At 37.3% G+C, this 15,050-nt stretch overlaps 1 long non-coding RNA gene across 3 annotated transcripts in view; it reads right to left on the reverse strand.

The window, feature by feature from the left end:
• Nucleotides 1-493: 493 nt before the first annotated feature.
• LOC142070559 (uncharacterized) overlaps nt 494-15,050 on the reverse strand; it is a 265,748-nt gene continuing 251,191 nt past the window's right edge. For 2 of the 3 annotated variants that reach the window (XR_012666419.1, XR_012666417.1), the window contains exon 6: nt 10,960-13,285. This is a non-coding gene — a long non-coding RNA (uncharacterized LOC142070559). Of the gene's footprint in view, nt 764-3,232; nt 3,333-10,959; nt 13,286-15,050 lie in introns of those variants that run through there. The other variant, XR_012666418.1, reaches the window with a different exon arrangement.

Here is a 15,050-nt window from a genome sequence, read left to right on the forward strand (position 1 = left end):
GAAATTGCTCCAGCGTGATATGAATCTATACATCAAACACACACCATGAACAAAAAACAGGTTTTCTGGGAATCATCTGGGAAACTACTCCTAAAATTTATTACATTACCACTGCAATAAATCAAAAAATTCAGGAGTAGAACATCTGACCTTGCTCTTCTGGAAGACCTTATAAGATGGTCTGTTGGGATAGGAAATATATTGAATTTTTTGATAGGGTCTACTTCTGATGTAGACCTTGAGAGAAGAAGGTAGCTATTAATATTAACAGATTAAGACTCCAGAAGTTAAATTACAAGAATAGATCCTATAATTATCAAGGATGGGCAAAATGATTTGTATAAAATGAAAACAGACTAGGTGTTGACCATTCCTTGAACCAAACCAAAACATTTTTGTTCCACGTAGTTTAGTTCATGTTGCCTCCACCGCTCACTCCATTTCTTTTAAGTAATAGTGTTTATACATCCTTGTATTTCCTAAGAGGAGTTACTGAAAAACCTTGTAAAAGCAGATATATTTGTGGCCCATTTGAAAAAAGGGAATATGCAAAATCGCACAAGAAAATCTCGTGTGATAATTTCCAACCTTCTTTCCAGACCTAAGAGATTCAGTGGAAAATTCAGTCTTTGGGAAGGAAACAACAGGCTGCTGGAGGAAGAACAGGATGGAAGAATCACTCCTGGTTAGTTTATGGGAAATTCCAAAATTATGAAAAAACTCTGTTCCGTTTTGGAATGAAAAGTAGAAATTTTGAATTTTCCTGTAGAAGGGAAAATCAAAAAAAACTCATTTCAAAATAATCAAAACATTTAGGAGAGTTCACAAAGTGAAATCGATCCTGTAAGCACAATCTCAGAGGCTCCTGGCTCAGCCCTCGCTCCTAGGACCCTCAGAGTATGTCTACTTTGGAGCTAGGAGTTATTTTCCCAGCCACGGTACAGATTTGCTCTAGCGGGGCAGGAGCTAGCATGCTAAAAATAACAGTACAGACATTGTGGTTTGAGCTCTGAAGCCTATGGGTTCAAGTAGGCTTGAGAGCCCAGCTTACACCCAAGCCAGAACATCCACACTGCTATTTTTAGCACCCTAGTTCAAGCCCAACTGACAGAAGCCTTTGGACCCATGCTGGGAGACTCGGTCCCAGCTGCAGTGTAGGCATACCTTCAGGGCTTCCAAGCTCCCTGCTTCAGAGCCAAGAACCTAATTCCTGAAAAGCCCAGTTAGAGCCTGTCTCCCAGGCCCCCAGCTCTCTGACAGAGAGTGTGAAAGCCCTAAGGTTCTCTAACCTTGGGGTAGTCTACAGGGGCCCGCCTACAGCAATTCCAGGCCCCAGGACAGAACAGTCAATAGGCCCCCAAGAGAGGTCCACCGGACTTTGGGTAGTGCTGTGCCTGCGATGGCTGGTGCCAAGCAAGCTGCCAGCTGTGCTGTTGAATGTGCTTTTCTGGCACAGCCAGGGCTTCCACATACCCGCCCGGCTGCCTTTGCCACCACCAGCGCACCTAGGAGCCCTCTGGCCACTTGGGTGATTTAAAAGGCCTGGGGGCCCCCAGGCCCTTTTAAATCGCCCAAGTCCCTGGGCAATTGCCCCCTTTCATCCCCACCCCCGTCAGCAGGCCTGAGTCTACATGATGGGGCTGCCCCAGAACCATCTAGAAAAACAGCTCCCCAGCTGCCTATTAAGGGACCTGTCAGGGAACCTGGCAGGTTTCCAACAGAAACCTGCCTGTATTTCAGTGGAAGTTTGCAGGAATATCTTGTTTTTAGCAAAATATTGCAGGTTTGATGAATCAGCATTTTCTGACAAAAAGCTGTTTTGAAGGGAAATTCCTGACCATCTCTATTCCTGTTAATTTTTTAGACAGATCACTACGAAATAAACTAAGTCTCAACGTTTCACATCAGGAATCATAACATTCAAAAACTGGTAGGAGAACACTTCAACCTCTCTAGCCACTCAGAAACAGACCTAAAGGTGGCAATTTTGCAACAGAAAAGCTTCAAAACCAGACTCCAATAAGAAACTGCTGAGATTGAATTAATATGCAAACTAGATACCATTAACTTGGGTTTGAATAGAGACTGGGAGTGGCGGGGTTATTACACATACTGAATCTATTTCCCCATGTTAAGTATCCTCACACCTTCTTGTCAACTCTCTAAATGGGCCATCTTGATTATCACTACAAAAGGTTTTTTTCCTCCTGCTGATTAATAGCTCATCTTAATTAATTAGCCTTTTACTCCACCCTTTTCATGTTCTCTGTACGTATATATATATCTATCTTCTTACTAAATGTTCCATTCTATGCATCCGATGAAGTGGGCTGTAGCCCACGGAAGCTTATGCTCAAATAAATTTTTTAGTCTCTAAGGTGCCACAAATACTCCTGTTCTTTTAGCACACCATTATGTACTTCCTCGAAAAGATTTATCTGCAAATAGCAATGCAGAGGCATGATCTTAGTAAAGAGGAACATACTCTAGTACAGCGATTCTCAACCTTTTGCCGCCCCGGACAAATAGACATTTTCTTGCTATGACCTACCCAGATCTCATGATTTTTTGCTGGCAAGGTTTATCCACCACACGTAATAGGATTATTTTTCAAGGCAGGAGTAACAAGTCCAACAAATTAATACTAAAATTTGATGTAATGCAGTTCTTAAACATATAATCAAAAACTTGTAGAAATAGATTTTTCTAGAATTAGGCAAACGTGACAAAAATTGTGAATTCAAGATTTATTCATATGAAATATGAATTCCATCTGGAATTGTTTTATAATGGGTAAAGATGAATAAAGAATATGTTGAACTTTGAACATCTACTGAGAACTTAATCTCTTCTTCAATTTCCTCCTCATATTAATTGCTTTTCTAGAGTTTTCTTACTATAGCACCCATTAGTAATTATAGGAAATATGATTGCTTTTTGGATAAAATACAGTCTGTATGATATAGATGTCAATACTCTCTTGAAATTCAAAAAGAACCTATTCCTGCAACTCCAGAATAAAATGTCTTTGCTTATGAAATTGGCATCAGCAAACATATAAACCCAGCAATCAATCCAAAATTATATCCATTCTAAATGATTTTTTGAGAATAAAGGATGTTATTATGGAGAGACAGAGCATAAACATGTGAACTTCTTATTGGTGATTTGCTATAAAAATAGAAAATTATCTTCTTAAAGGAATATGAATACATGACATGACTGCACTTACATTGCTTATGAATTCTATTTCTTCCTTCTCTTTCCATGGTAATTTTCAAACCCTGATGTAGATATTTTTGAAGCAATGCTCCACTTTGATCTCTTTGTTTCTTCTCATCAGATTGTTTGTGACAGGAAAATAGTTAAAATAATGAACCAAAAACAAAGAAACAAACAAATACAAATCTTCAATTAACCAGAAACCATCTATTAAAAATTTATCATAACAAATTTGCCTCTACTGTTCCAATATGGAATAAAATTTCAAACCTTTGCAGTCAGTGAAGCATGAAATAGCTTGTCAAATATCTAGTCTAAAATATGAATCATACAGAAAATATAACCACACTGTGCTTGAAAATGCTGAAAATAAATCTCTTCATAAGAACCAAAATTGCTTTGGATCACACCTCTGATAAAGTTACTTACCCCCTTATAGAAGTTTCTGTAATGGCAAGTGTCCTCTTATTTGACTGTTTGAAAATAAGAAACTTACTTTGTAAGATTGCTCTGAAGGTAGTGCACATTTCCATGATAAGCCAAGCACATAACAGGTAACACGTAACTGCTTTTATTATAAATTAATTAACAGCAAAATATCAAATCTTCCTTATTTAAGCTACCATCTTAGGAGACTCAGAGTGACACCCACGGGCAGCAAAACATATATGTCCTGCAAAGTTCTTATAAGTAGGCAAAAGTTACTGCCAAAAGGATCAAAATTCCTTTCCTACCCACAGCTTTCAGACTGAAATGTAAACTCCATATATTCTATTGTACTTGGGGTATAACTCTACAAGTAATTAGAGGGATGAGAAGTTAAATAATAATTTCTGCTTGTAACAGAATCTGAAAACATCCCTTTCCTCACCAGCATTGTGAATTTTGGCCTGTTTAAATTCAGTTATTCCACATTCAAAAGGACGCAAGTGAAAAGGGGGCTACACTTAAAGGGCAATACTTCTCTTATCAGTGTTGCTGGGTTGGGTTGGGTTGGGTTAGGAACTCATACCGCTGTAGATATGACTAATGGGGTTATTAAACAAGCACTGCAGTGAAACACTGTGTAACACCATTAGTTGGCACTTCTGGCCAGCTAGGTTTGATTTTGCCACTTTTGTCTCATGATTGGCCCACTCCTTCCTTACTGGCTTCCTCTTGCTATCAACAGGTATCAGTATCAAAACAAAATACTGGAACAGATGTGTGAAGAAGAAGAAACAGAAGGGTAACAGATATATGTATCTAAAATGATGTAATCATTATTACAGGACCAAAACAAAACAAACACAAACTTAAAAAGCACAAGCTTTGGACAAAAAAGGTTCCCTCTTGTCTTGACAATCTGTAGAAGAAGTGCATATAAGTTCATCTGTTTAGAACATACTGAAAAAAATAGAATTCTGTAACCAGTAGTTGTTTTAAAAAAGTTACTAAAATCAGAAAATGGGTGAATACGTTTCTAAAGGTTTTAAATGGATTACAATTTAGCGAACTAACCAGAACTTCCATCCACATGGAAAAATAACATTAAGAGTGTATATTATAGTCATCTGATCATACCTGACAGACTCCAGCACATTTCCTTAGTTTCCTAAACAATCCCTCACTTCTGAATTCTCTGCCTCAATTTTGCTACACGTAAAATGGGATAGTGATGTGCTAGTAATATTTAACAAGGTGCTACCTCAAAAATATATCCCCTTAGTCTGTGATAATCCACACTATGCCTGCCATACCTGCAAACAAAGCTGCTTTCTCATAAACAAAACAAACCAATGAAGGTGGAACCACCACATATAAACAAACAAGTTAACTGACCTTGAAGGACATATTTACAGTTTCTGGAACAATACACTGAGTATATTAACAGTTGAGTGCAGAATTCTATACTTGTGTAAAGTGAAGGAGAGGGGTTTGCTCTCCAGAAGTTTTTTTTTTCCCCTCAGGCCAAGAGATAAGGGATGATTTAGTCGTATCCACGGAGCGTAACTCACCTTAGTTCTAAAGAAACTGTCCCAACTTTTCTTTCACTTTGGTGGAAGCATTTAACATGGAGTTTCTATGTACCCTCTATAGCACATTCCCAGACAATACATATGGGGGTATTGTGAGAATGAAGTAGCAAATGTCCGTAAAATGCTTTGATGATGAAAAACACTTTTTAATGGGATTACTTATTAACAGCAATAAAATTTAAAAGTGCCATATTATCTTGCCATTTGAGCTCAAGATTTAATAAATATACTAGATGAGTAAATCTTTTGCTGTTGAGTTGTAGTTGTTCCCAATGGAATCACTAGACATTAAAAATGTTAGCGATTAACAAAAACATTTAATTACATTTTAGAGTTTGGAACCATGTTGCAATATATGAATTTGTCATACTGCATTTGGCCTCTGTAAAATGATTACGAAGGCTATCTCAGTGAAAATGCACATGCTGCTCCAGGAAGTTAGAGCTGAATAATTTATCTCTGTCCCCACCTCTACTGAGTTTAATTTTATTACAATTATAAAAGTAAGCCCTTTGGGGGCAGGGATTGTGTCTTCCTGTGTTTATACACCTACCATGAGGGGTCCCAGTATTGACTGGGGCCCTTTGGCACTACACCACCACAAATAACACATAATAATAATAACGGAGGAAATATTTTGGTCCTCCTGAGCAAGAATTATCTCTGTTTTTTGGTAACATAATGCTTTCCCCCATCATTAATATTCATATGTTTTGGGCCAGAAGGGAGCAACCATTATAGTAATCTAGTCTGACCTCCTTCATAACACAGGCCAATCACATAATTAAACATGGAGTGTATGATATGTAGCATGGAGGGTATGACATGAGCTCAGGAATAAGGAGGCAGTTTTTGTTTTTTTCCCCAAACTTTCAAGATGAAGCTAATGAACAGACATAAGAGACTGTTTGAAAGAGCAACGAGATGCAAGAACATTCTTAAAATTAGTAGATGGAGCATTCCAAGAGAATCAAAGGTTCAGAGTTTGAGAACATCATTGTGTGCACTTTCTTCAAAAGATTTGTGTGCTAGATCTGTGGTTCCATATGACTATGGCAGCTTATTTGGGGGTTCTGGGTGCAGTGTTGGGGCTCATGAATATCAGGAGGACTATTGTGGGGGGAGGGGGACTGAGTGTTGGTTGGGGGATGAGTGGCTGGTGTGGATTGGTGGTGCTGGTTGAGGGGGCTGGGTTTGTAGCTAATGGGAGTTAATACTACTTGCTTGGGAGTATTGGCTGCTGGGTGTGCGGACACTGATGCCGGGGCTTGTTAGCACTTCTTGCAACCCTGATACTTTTCTGGGGGAGTGATACTTCAAGAGGCTGTAAACCGCTGGGGAAGAGGGATGCGGTGGGAATGATTAAGGATGGAGCAGATGGTGCAGCGGGAGGGAGAAGTAGCAAATTGCTTCTTTCCTCTGCTTCTCACACTCCCACTGAGTGAGTCTTACTGACCTCAGGACTTTACTTATTGCCCCTTTACTAGTGAGGAATGGCCCTCTTGCCAATCCTCTGTGGAGCAACCCCACCAGTTGAGAACTCCTGTTTTAGTGGCCTATGTTTCTAGAGCTGCAGGTCAAGGGTTCAACTTCCCAGTTTCCACCATGTGTGAATTATGTACAAACTGGGTCTGCTTTAGACATGATTTTTTCTTACAACTTACCCTCTATGTCTCAACTTCACTATCTGTAAAATGCAGGTAAGACATGGTCTGAGGTGGATAAATCTTTCAGCTCTGGCAAAATGAAACACACTAAATAGATGATAAATATTATAGCTGCCCTTTTTCACTCTGAGTGGCTAGTCAAAGTTTGGGGCCCTGGTGATGTTCCTGTTGAGAGCAGGAATCAGTGATAGGTATTGCTTAGATGCAGTTTTGTTTATTTACAAAAAACGTACAAAGTCCTGTGTCTTTGAATGGAGGAGGAATCAATAACAAAAGGAGCAGTTTCTTATCTTACAGCACCAAGCCTCTTTAGCCAACAGACTCAAAAGCGTGCTCGCTCGCTCTCTGTTTCTCTCTCTAGCTTTTTCCAGGGTCATGCTATAATCCCAGGCTACTGCTTGGCCTTCTTCCTTTTTGCCTCTCTTTCTTACTCTGTTCATCTGTTGTCTACTACTGAGTGTTCTGCCTTCCTTCACCCTTCCCATGGTCACAATACTCAGTGGAACCCTCTGCCTACCTGGTGCTAGTTTCTGGGTAGACTGCACTGGGTAGGCCTTGTTTTAGATGTGGCCCCATAAGTGTTTCTTACCAGTATCTTAAGTGAAGAGTGCATTCGCATACCAGTTTGAAAGAGGTTTTAAACTTACCCCATAACAAGGTTTCACCCAGCTCATAACGTTACAATTAGTATATTACTTGCCACAGAAACAATTTTGTTTATGCAATGCAATTTGTAGTCATATTTGTTTACTTCAGAACAATTTATTTATTCAGAGCCTTTAATAAATAATAATACCACCTAGCTTTTATATAGCATTTTTCACCAGTAGATTTCAAATGCTTCATAATCTTTAATGCATTTATCTTTAATCCATTATCCATTCCTGTGAGGCAGGGAAACAACCAATGTTTTATATCAAAGTGTAAATCAACCAAGTTTGTTAAGGAATATTTTGAACACACTTAATAAAAGCCAGGTTCAGTGATCTTCTATTTCTAGCAGGAAGAGAGGAAAAGCACATAAAAAACAGTTTGCATGATAAAAGCCTGACAGCATATCCTCCACGCATACCAAAGAAAATAGCATGCCTATGACATCTACAACAGTAGCAATTTTCAACTTCTTATAGTACCGATGCAATGTGCTTTGCAGTCATCATTCTTGCATAAATCTGTGTCATTTTTTATGTTATAATTTTGCATTTCAACAGATCAGTTTGTATGCCCTATATCTGTAAATGAGCCAGATAATATAGAATGTGAAAAGTGATTTGTGCTATCAATGACATCAGGAGTTTTGCTGCTGTAGTTATTAACAGATATTTTTTCATCCAGCAGCATAGACTAAAATCAATCCTTCTGATAACTAGGCATGGCATGAGCTGTCCGCACTGTCATTTCAATCTGATTAATCACACATACACAGACCTTTACCTTAAAGGAGCAATTGTTCACATTTAATCACAAAGAAACGTTCAAGCATACTATCGTACATTACTAAATTTAACTGCAATTTATGTCCTATGTTTTAGCAAATACGTTTATGATAATATGGCTCTGGCATATAGATATATTGTTTTGCTCATTTTACAAACATTAAAATCTAAGCTAAATAAACGAATACATTGTATTTTGGATCATTTATCATATTAGATTTGCAGCTTTTGAAGTTTCCATTATACAAACATTCTTTATCTGAAGATTTATCCTAATAATCATGATACAGATGAGTTATTAGGTATTATGTCTTCTTCGGTGGAATACCAAATATACCAGATAATAGATATCATCTCAAGCAAGGAAGAAATTTGAGTACATATTATCAAGATTTGTTGTACATTTTATTAATTAGTCCTGCTTTGGTTCTGGGGTGTGGGTGGGGGGGGGGTGTTAATTCTGGGAACATAGCACAGACGTTTACTTGACAGGAGTGTTATGGAAGAGCAGGTATCTTTTTATAGCTAGTTAACATTAGCGTTCCGAAGGAAGCCTAAAATTTTAAAAATGACATCAGGTTTATCCTATCTTAATCCTGAGGAAAACTCTTTGAGAGCTTTGTTTGGAGGGAGGTTGAGAGCGAGAGGAAGGTCAGCTGGCGTCTGGGTTTCAACCAGGTAGGCTGGAGTTAGATCTTAACTCAGTGCATTTCAAATAAGCATTGAACTTGAGGTAAACAGTGTGTGCATGCATGTCTGTATATGACATATGGGGACCCCAATTCAACAAAGTATGTATGTAATTTTAAGCATGGGAGTAGTTCCATTTACTTCAGTAAGACTAACCACTTGCTTAAAGTTGCATGCACATCTAAGTATCTTACTGAATCAATCAGGCATAATAAATAAATGTATCATGCACCTTTGACTTTGTCACCTCTCCTCTGATTACTAATCCATATATATTAAAAACAGATATTAAAGTGGCTAAATATGGTATAAATCAAGGTAAATAAATTGACCATGATTAACTAGAACTCAGGCAAATAGGATTTTTTCATAAAAAATGAAATTAACCAGGGTAACAATATAATCATCTTGGCTCTGAGGTACAAAGACCTGACATTCAAAAACATTTCACATCAATATAATCTAAGACTATTTATTTCCACTGATAACAACTTTTAATTTGCCAGAGAAGCATAGTAACTACTTCTACACCTAATTTAAGATGCAGACCTTGCTATCATGGTCATGCTCTCCTCTAGATTGGAATAGTGCAATGCACTCTACAGGTGGCAACATCTTAAATCCATTCAGAAGCAGCAGCTAATGCAATATATTGCAGCCCACTTATTAAGTGGAGTATCTTGAAGAGAGCACTGGACACCAGCACTCTGTGATTGAAAATCTGTGATTATCTGTTGAGTTCTGTAGAAAGACTGGATCAAAACCATAGTCCATCTAGACTAGTCTCCTGTTTCCCCATCATAGGAAACTGCAAGAAACCATCAGTAAGCAAATAAGGGATAATATGCCTCCATGAAAGTCTTATCCTCATCCCTAATAATTAAAGATTGCTCGAGGCTCCAAAGCATGAAGCTTTTCACTCCTCCAAAACTTTTTTTTAGCATGAACTATTATCTCTCTTGATATCCATATACAGGTCCAATCCTTCAGTGAGCCTTGCTAAATTCTTGGCCTCAATGATATCTGGTGGCGCCGAGTTTCAGAGTCTAATTACACATTTTGAGAAAAAGTATTTCCTTTTATCCATTTTGAATTTGCCACCTTCCAATTTTAATGAATGTCTCCTTGTTCTTGTGTTATGAGGCAGGGAGAACAGAAGCTCCTGGTCCACTTTTTCTACCATTTGTTATTTTATATGCATTTACCATTTCCTGTTTTTGTCTCTTTTCTAAGATAAACGCTCCTAGTCCTTTAAATCTTTCTTCAAATGACTTTTCCATGCCAATCCTTCTTTGAACCCCCTCAAATTCTGTCACAGCCTCTTTGAGATAAAGTGACCTATATTGCCCACAGTACTGCAGATGACGGCATACCATTGATTTACTATGGCATTATAATATAATCTGTTTTATTCCCCATCCCATTCCTTATGCATGCTCACATCTTGTTTGCTTTTTACACTGCAGCTGCATATTCAGGTGACCTCTTCATTGAAATGTCCACAACGACACCAAGGTCATCTTCCTGAGGAAGAGACACTGGGATACATGAGAGCTGACCTCTCTCTCTCGCTCTCCATAAGATACTGCACAGGTGCCGACAGTGGAGGTACTTGAGCTATCGCTGCTTGTTTATACACAAGGGATCTCTGGATACTGTAGGACAGGCATGCAAATACTCCCAACTGAAGACTGATTAAAAAGACCAAGACTGGGACTGTTTAGTTTATAGAGGAGATGAATAAGAGGTGACAGAACAGGTATAAAAAATAATGCAACATACAGAGAAGGGTGCCTGATTTATCTTTCATCATATGAAAATGAGGGATCATACAATGAAATAGAAAGGCAACTCATTTAAAATTATTAAAAATAAATATTTTTGTTATACAGTGCCACAGGATATCACTGAAGCCAGAAGCTTAACAAGATTAAAAATATATATATTTTTATGGCTTATCAGAACATCCATCATTACTTTAGATTGGATTTTAAAAAATTAGAAGGAATATCATGTCTCATGCTTCAAGATATAAGCCAACCACTAATTGCTTTGGGTTAGGAAGAACCTTCCCAGATGGGCAGATATTTTGTAATGGTTCAATAAAGGGTTACTTGTACTTTCCTATGCATAATCTAGTACTGGCCCACATCAAAGACAGGATACTGACCAAGATGGACGAGTGGTCTGATGGAGTATGGTAATTCCTATCTGCACTGTAAGGGCTCTTGATTTTGGAAGACTTTCTGTCTGAAAACCTTAAAATGAGTAAATTCACAAGGTCAGTGGCAAAACCCATTTCTCTTGAACGGATGTTTGGAGAGATCGAAGGTGTCTGTGTTGTGGAGTTTCTTTCAGGGATGGAAGGATGTGACAATCTGGGCTGGTAATATTTTCTTTGGTGGCTGCTGTTTTATGTTGCATGGGATTTATCACTGTTTTTGTTTTTATTCCTAGGGATTGTATTTTTAATTGAACACAGGGGCCGAGAGCCTGAAATAGGCATTTTTTTGTTTAGTTTGTTTGGTTTTTGAAACTGAAATAAACAAATTAAAAATCTCATATCTAGATCTTCTCAGTTGTGCTGACCTTTTTAAAATCTTGAAACATATGAATGAGCTTCCCACGATAAACAACAGATTTCTTCTCCTCTCAGGAAACAAAAAATTACTAATAATTTAACAATATATTGATATCACACATTTTGATAAGAGGATACATTTTGTAGCAGTAGAGAAAATCTAAACTGTGAAATGTTTAATATATCTGGTAAATTTGTAGAAAGATTAAATCCTTCAGAACTATCACAAACTTAAATTCCTTTAAGTTTCCAACCTATTTTCCTCTAAAATAATCACATACATTTTTTCAAATTTCAGAGTAAGGTAAACCTTTATGAACGTGCTCAGCTTTACGTATGTGAACAGACTCATAGACTCAGATGCAAAAAGCTAAGCAAAGTATGAGAAGTTTGCAGAATTAGGGCCTCAGTTTGCAATACCCCATGATGCATTATTCAAGATTGTATGTCTTTCTGAACACACACAATAACTTCCTCCACCTTAGCTATTATTGGAATTCTGGTGTCCATTTTAAAAAAATTAAGTTGATATAAGGAAATAAGTAAAGTCATTTGAGTTTACATCAACCAAAATTGAATTTCCAGACACACTAACACAACATGAGCAACTAAGACCAGCTGGAGTTTACTGTTTCTATCTCTACTCTACTCCAATCCAGATTACAAATATAAATACATGGGTCTCTGATGGCAGAGATTCTATGCAGATTTTTCTTTTCAGGGGCCTTTTAGAAAGTTAAGCTTTTTCCTCTCATTAAGGAAATTCCACTACAAAAAAACCCCACAGGAATAATTAAAACATTCATATTTTTAAATATATTAGTTACTCCCTATTTCCTCTTAAAATGCTTTGCTCCAAAGGGTGATCTATCCTATGCATCTTTCTATACCCCCTATTTCCACCAAAAATAAAAATAAACAAAGTTAGGGAGGAGAAGGCTCTGAATTCCAGAACTGCAAGCTCTAGTAATGTCAATCAATTGAACACAAAAATATCATGAAGGAAAGAGGTTCTCTTAACTGAATACAACCACTAGAAGAAAATAATGAATCAAGCCAGCAATATTTCCCCAATCTCAAAATCCACAGTCAGTATTAATGTAACCATAAAAAAAGTACAGAACCAGGTCAACATTCCAAAATAAGATATTTAGTTTTATCTGTTCATCATATCATTAATCTGATATAAACAAACAAAAATTTTATACAGCCACAGGTCTTTTCAAGTGCTTTCAATTGCCAATTGGGACGTGTGGGGATGCTCAAATGAACCTGTGCGTACAGCTTTTTTCCCCTATTATAATAGCCTTCATATTCCCTTCTTCATCAGTTCATTTAATACATCTGCAATTAGCTTGTTGCCCAAATCTAACATGGAGAGTAATAAAACTGCTGATAGACTGTACATACAATTTGTAGAGAGAAACATGGGCAGGGCCAGGCCCCATGTGCCCTGTGATTATGCTTATACTGCAATGTCACGGCCATAATTTATATTTTTGTCACGTTGCTGCATAAATCCCTGTTTATGCTGCATAAACGCACAGAAATTCTGCTGTCTTTCAGTGCTGAGCTTCCCCACCTGCCATTTTGCTTTCCTGTTTTTTCATCCCTGTCTGTTCCTTTGTTCTGTGGTTTCACCATCAGTGGGAGTTCTGTGGTTTTCAGTGCCTGTCAACAGAAAAAGGAGCTACAGTATTTGTGGACTATAGACTATTTCTCAGCCATTTAGCAGAACTGCAACTGATTTCAAGATACAGCCTTTAATAGTATACGGCCTTTACTCTCATTTCAAACATAAAACATGTTTTAAGTTATATTACTGCAAACATTCAAATAAAAAAAACATGACCTACATTATGAAGTGACTGAACTTGTGATTTAAAACTACACCACTAATTCTGATATTGAGTAGAGGATATGTAATCTGGTAAAGACCAGTGAAGTTAGTATTCAGGTCTATCCCGTTAAACTACACGTGATCTCTAATCAGAGTTGAATACGGCAAAGCTATTCTCACACTATGCGTTCTCCGTTTAAAATGACTTAATTTATATTCAGTTTTATATTCAAAACACTTCTTTATCTGACCTATACCAGCACAGTTCAAGTACTTATTCAAACAAAGTTTTATTTGCATCATTATTCTGTAGAATTAATTTAAATAGACTGTGTTAAGAAACAGTGGTTTTATTTATTTAGTTAGTATTTTAGATTGACAATTCTAAATTTTGTCATTCCAGCACTAAATATGTATGACATCCACTGTGTAAACAGGATTTTTAATGGAACGTTACTTACATAGCATTCACTAGAATACATTTTCCATAGTGCCTATTGTGCTATACATACCTAACCATTATCTTTTGACCAACAGCAATTGCTTATTTAATAAAAAGGAATGATTCCAATGAAGAACTACTGCAAAATTTTGATACTAGAAAAGCAAACAGTGCTATCCCAGTACTCTGCAAATACATGAAGACATGAGATCTCTTTAGTACTAATATTCACATCATTAGAATTGTTATCATTACCTATCTTATGCTTTCAATCAGAACATTTGCTCTTTGTGGCAGAATCACTAATATAGTTTCTATTAAATTTCTGAATCACCACCTTTTGCTGAATCCCTTTATGTTCTCACATTTTTTAAATACTTAAAGAGGTAGAACTTATCTTTAGATGTGGTAGGGAATTGTTAGACAAAACAGTTTTTTGTCAAAATGCCAATTTGTTGAAATTTAATCTTTTCACAGGGAATGGTCAGTTTCAGCAAAACTTTCATTGGGAACATTTCTCTCATCAAAAGGGAATGGGGGTGGAGAGAGAGAGCACGTGATCAGGGCTGGCCCTAGATCAAATGGCATCCCCCCCCCCCCCCCCACACACACACACTCCATTTGTTAAAAACATTTGAGTACTTTATTTTTTATTGCATTTGTTGCCCGTTTCATGACTCTGATGCACAATTTGCATGCACGATTTATCCCTGTCATATAAAATGATACATTTGCATGCTAGCAGCTGTAATTCTGTATTTATTCATGCCATGTATAAAAAAATAAAAAAATTAGTTTCTTCTAAGCTTATAGAAATTTTTTAATTTTAAGAATAACTGAAATGTATTAACATCAAGAAATTGAACTGTGCATGAACACTCAGTGGACCAATATTAAATGGTGTTACAATAGGCAACAGCCTTAGAACGTTAACCCTAGTCCTTTAGTCCGTCTCTTGTCAACCATCGTCAATCGAAGATACGTTTTAATGAGCCTGAGCTTTGAAAAGCTGCGCTCACCACTCGCAACTGTGACAGGCAGGGTAAGCAGAATCCTCAAAGCTATCCACACATTAGGAAAAGTGTCCCTCAGCTCTGCATCATGAATGAATTGCTGGCTTTGAAGTGAAGAGTGCTTCCCACATGGAAAATGTG

This window comes from Caretta caretta, chromosome 1 (genome assembly GCF_965140235.1).
Source record: "Caretta caretta isolate rCarCar2 chromosome 1, rCarCar1.hap1, whole genome shotgun sequence".
Taxonomy (NCBI): Eukaryota; Metazoa; Chordata; order Testudines; family Cheloniidae; genus Caretta; species Caretta caretta.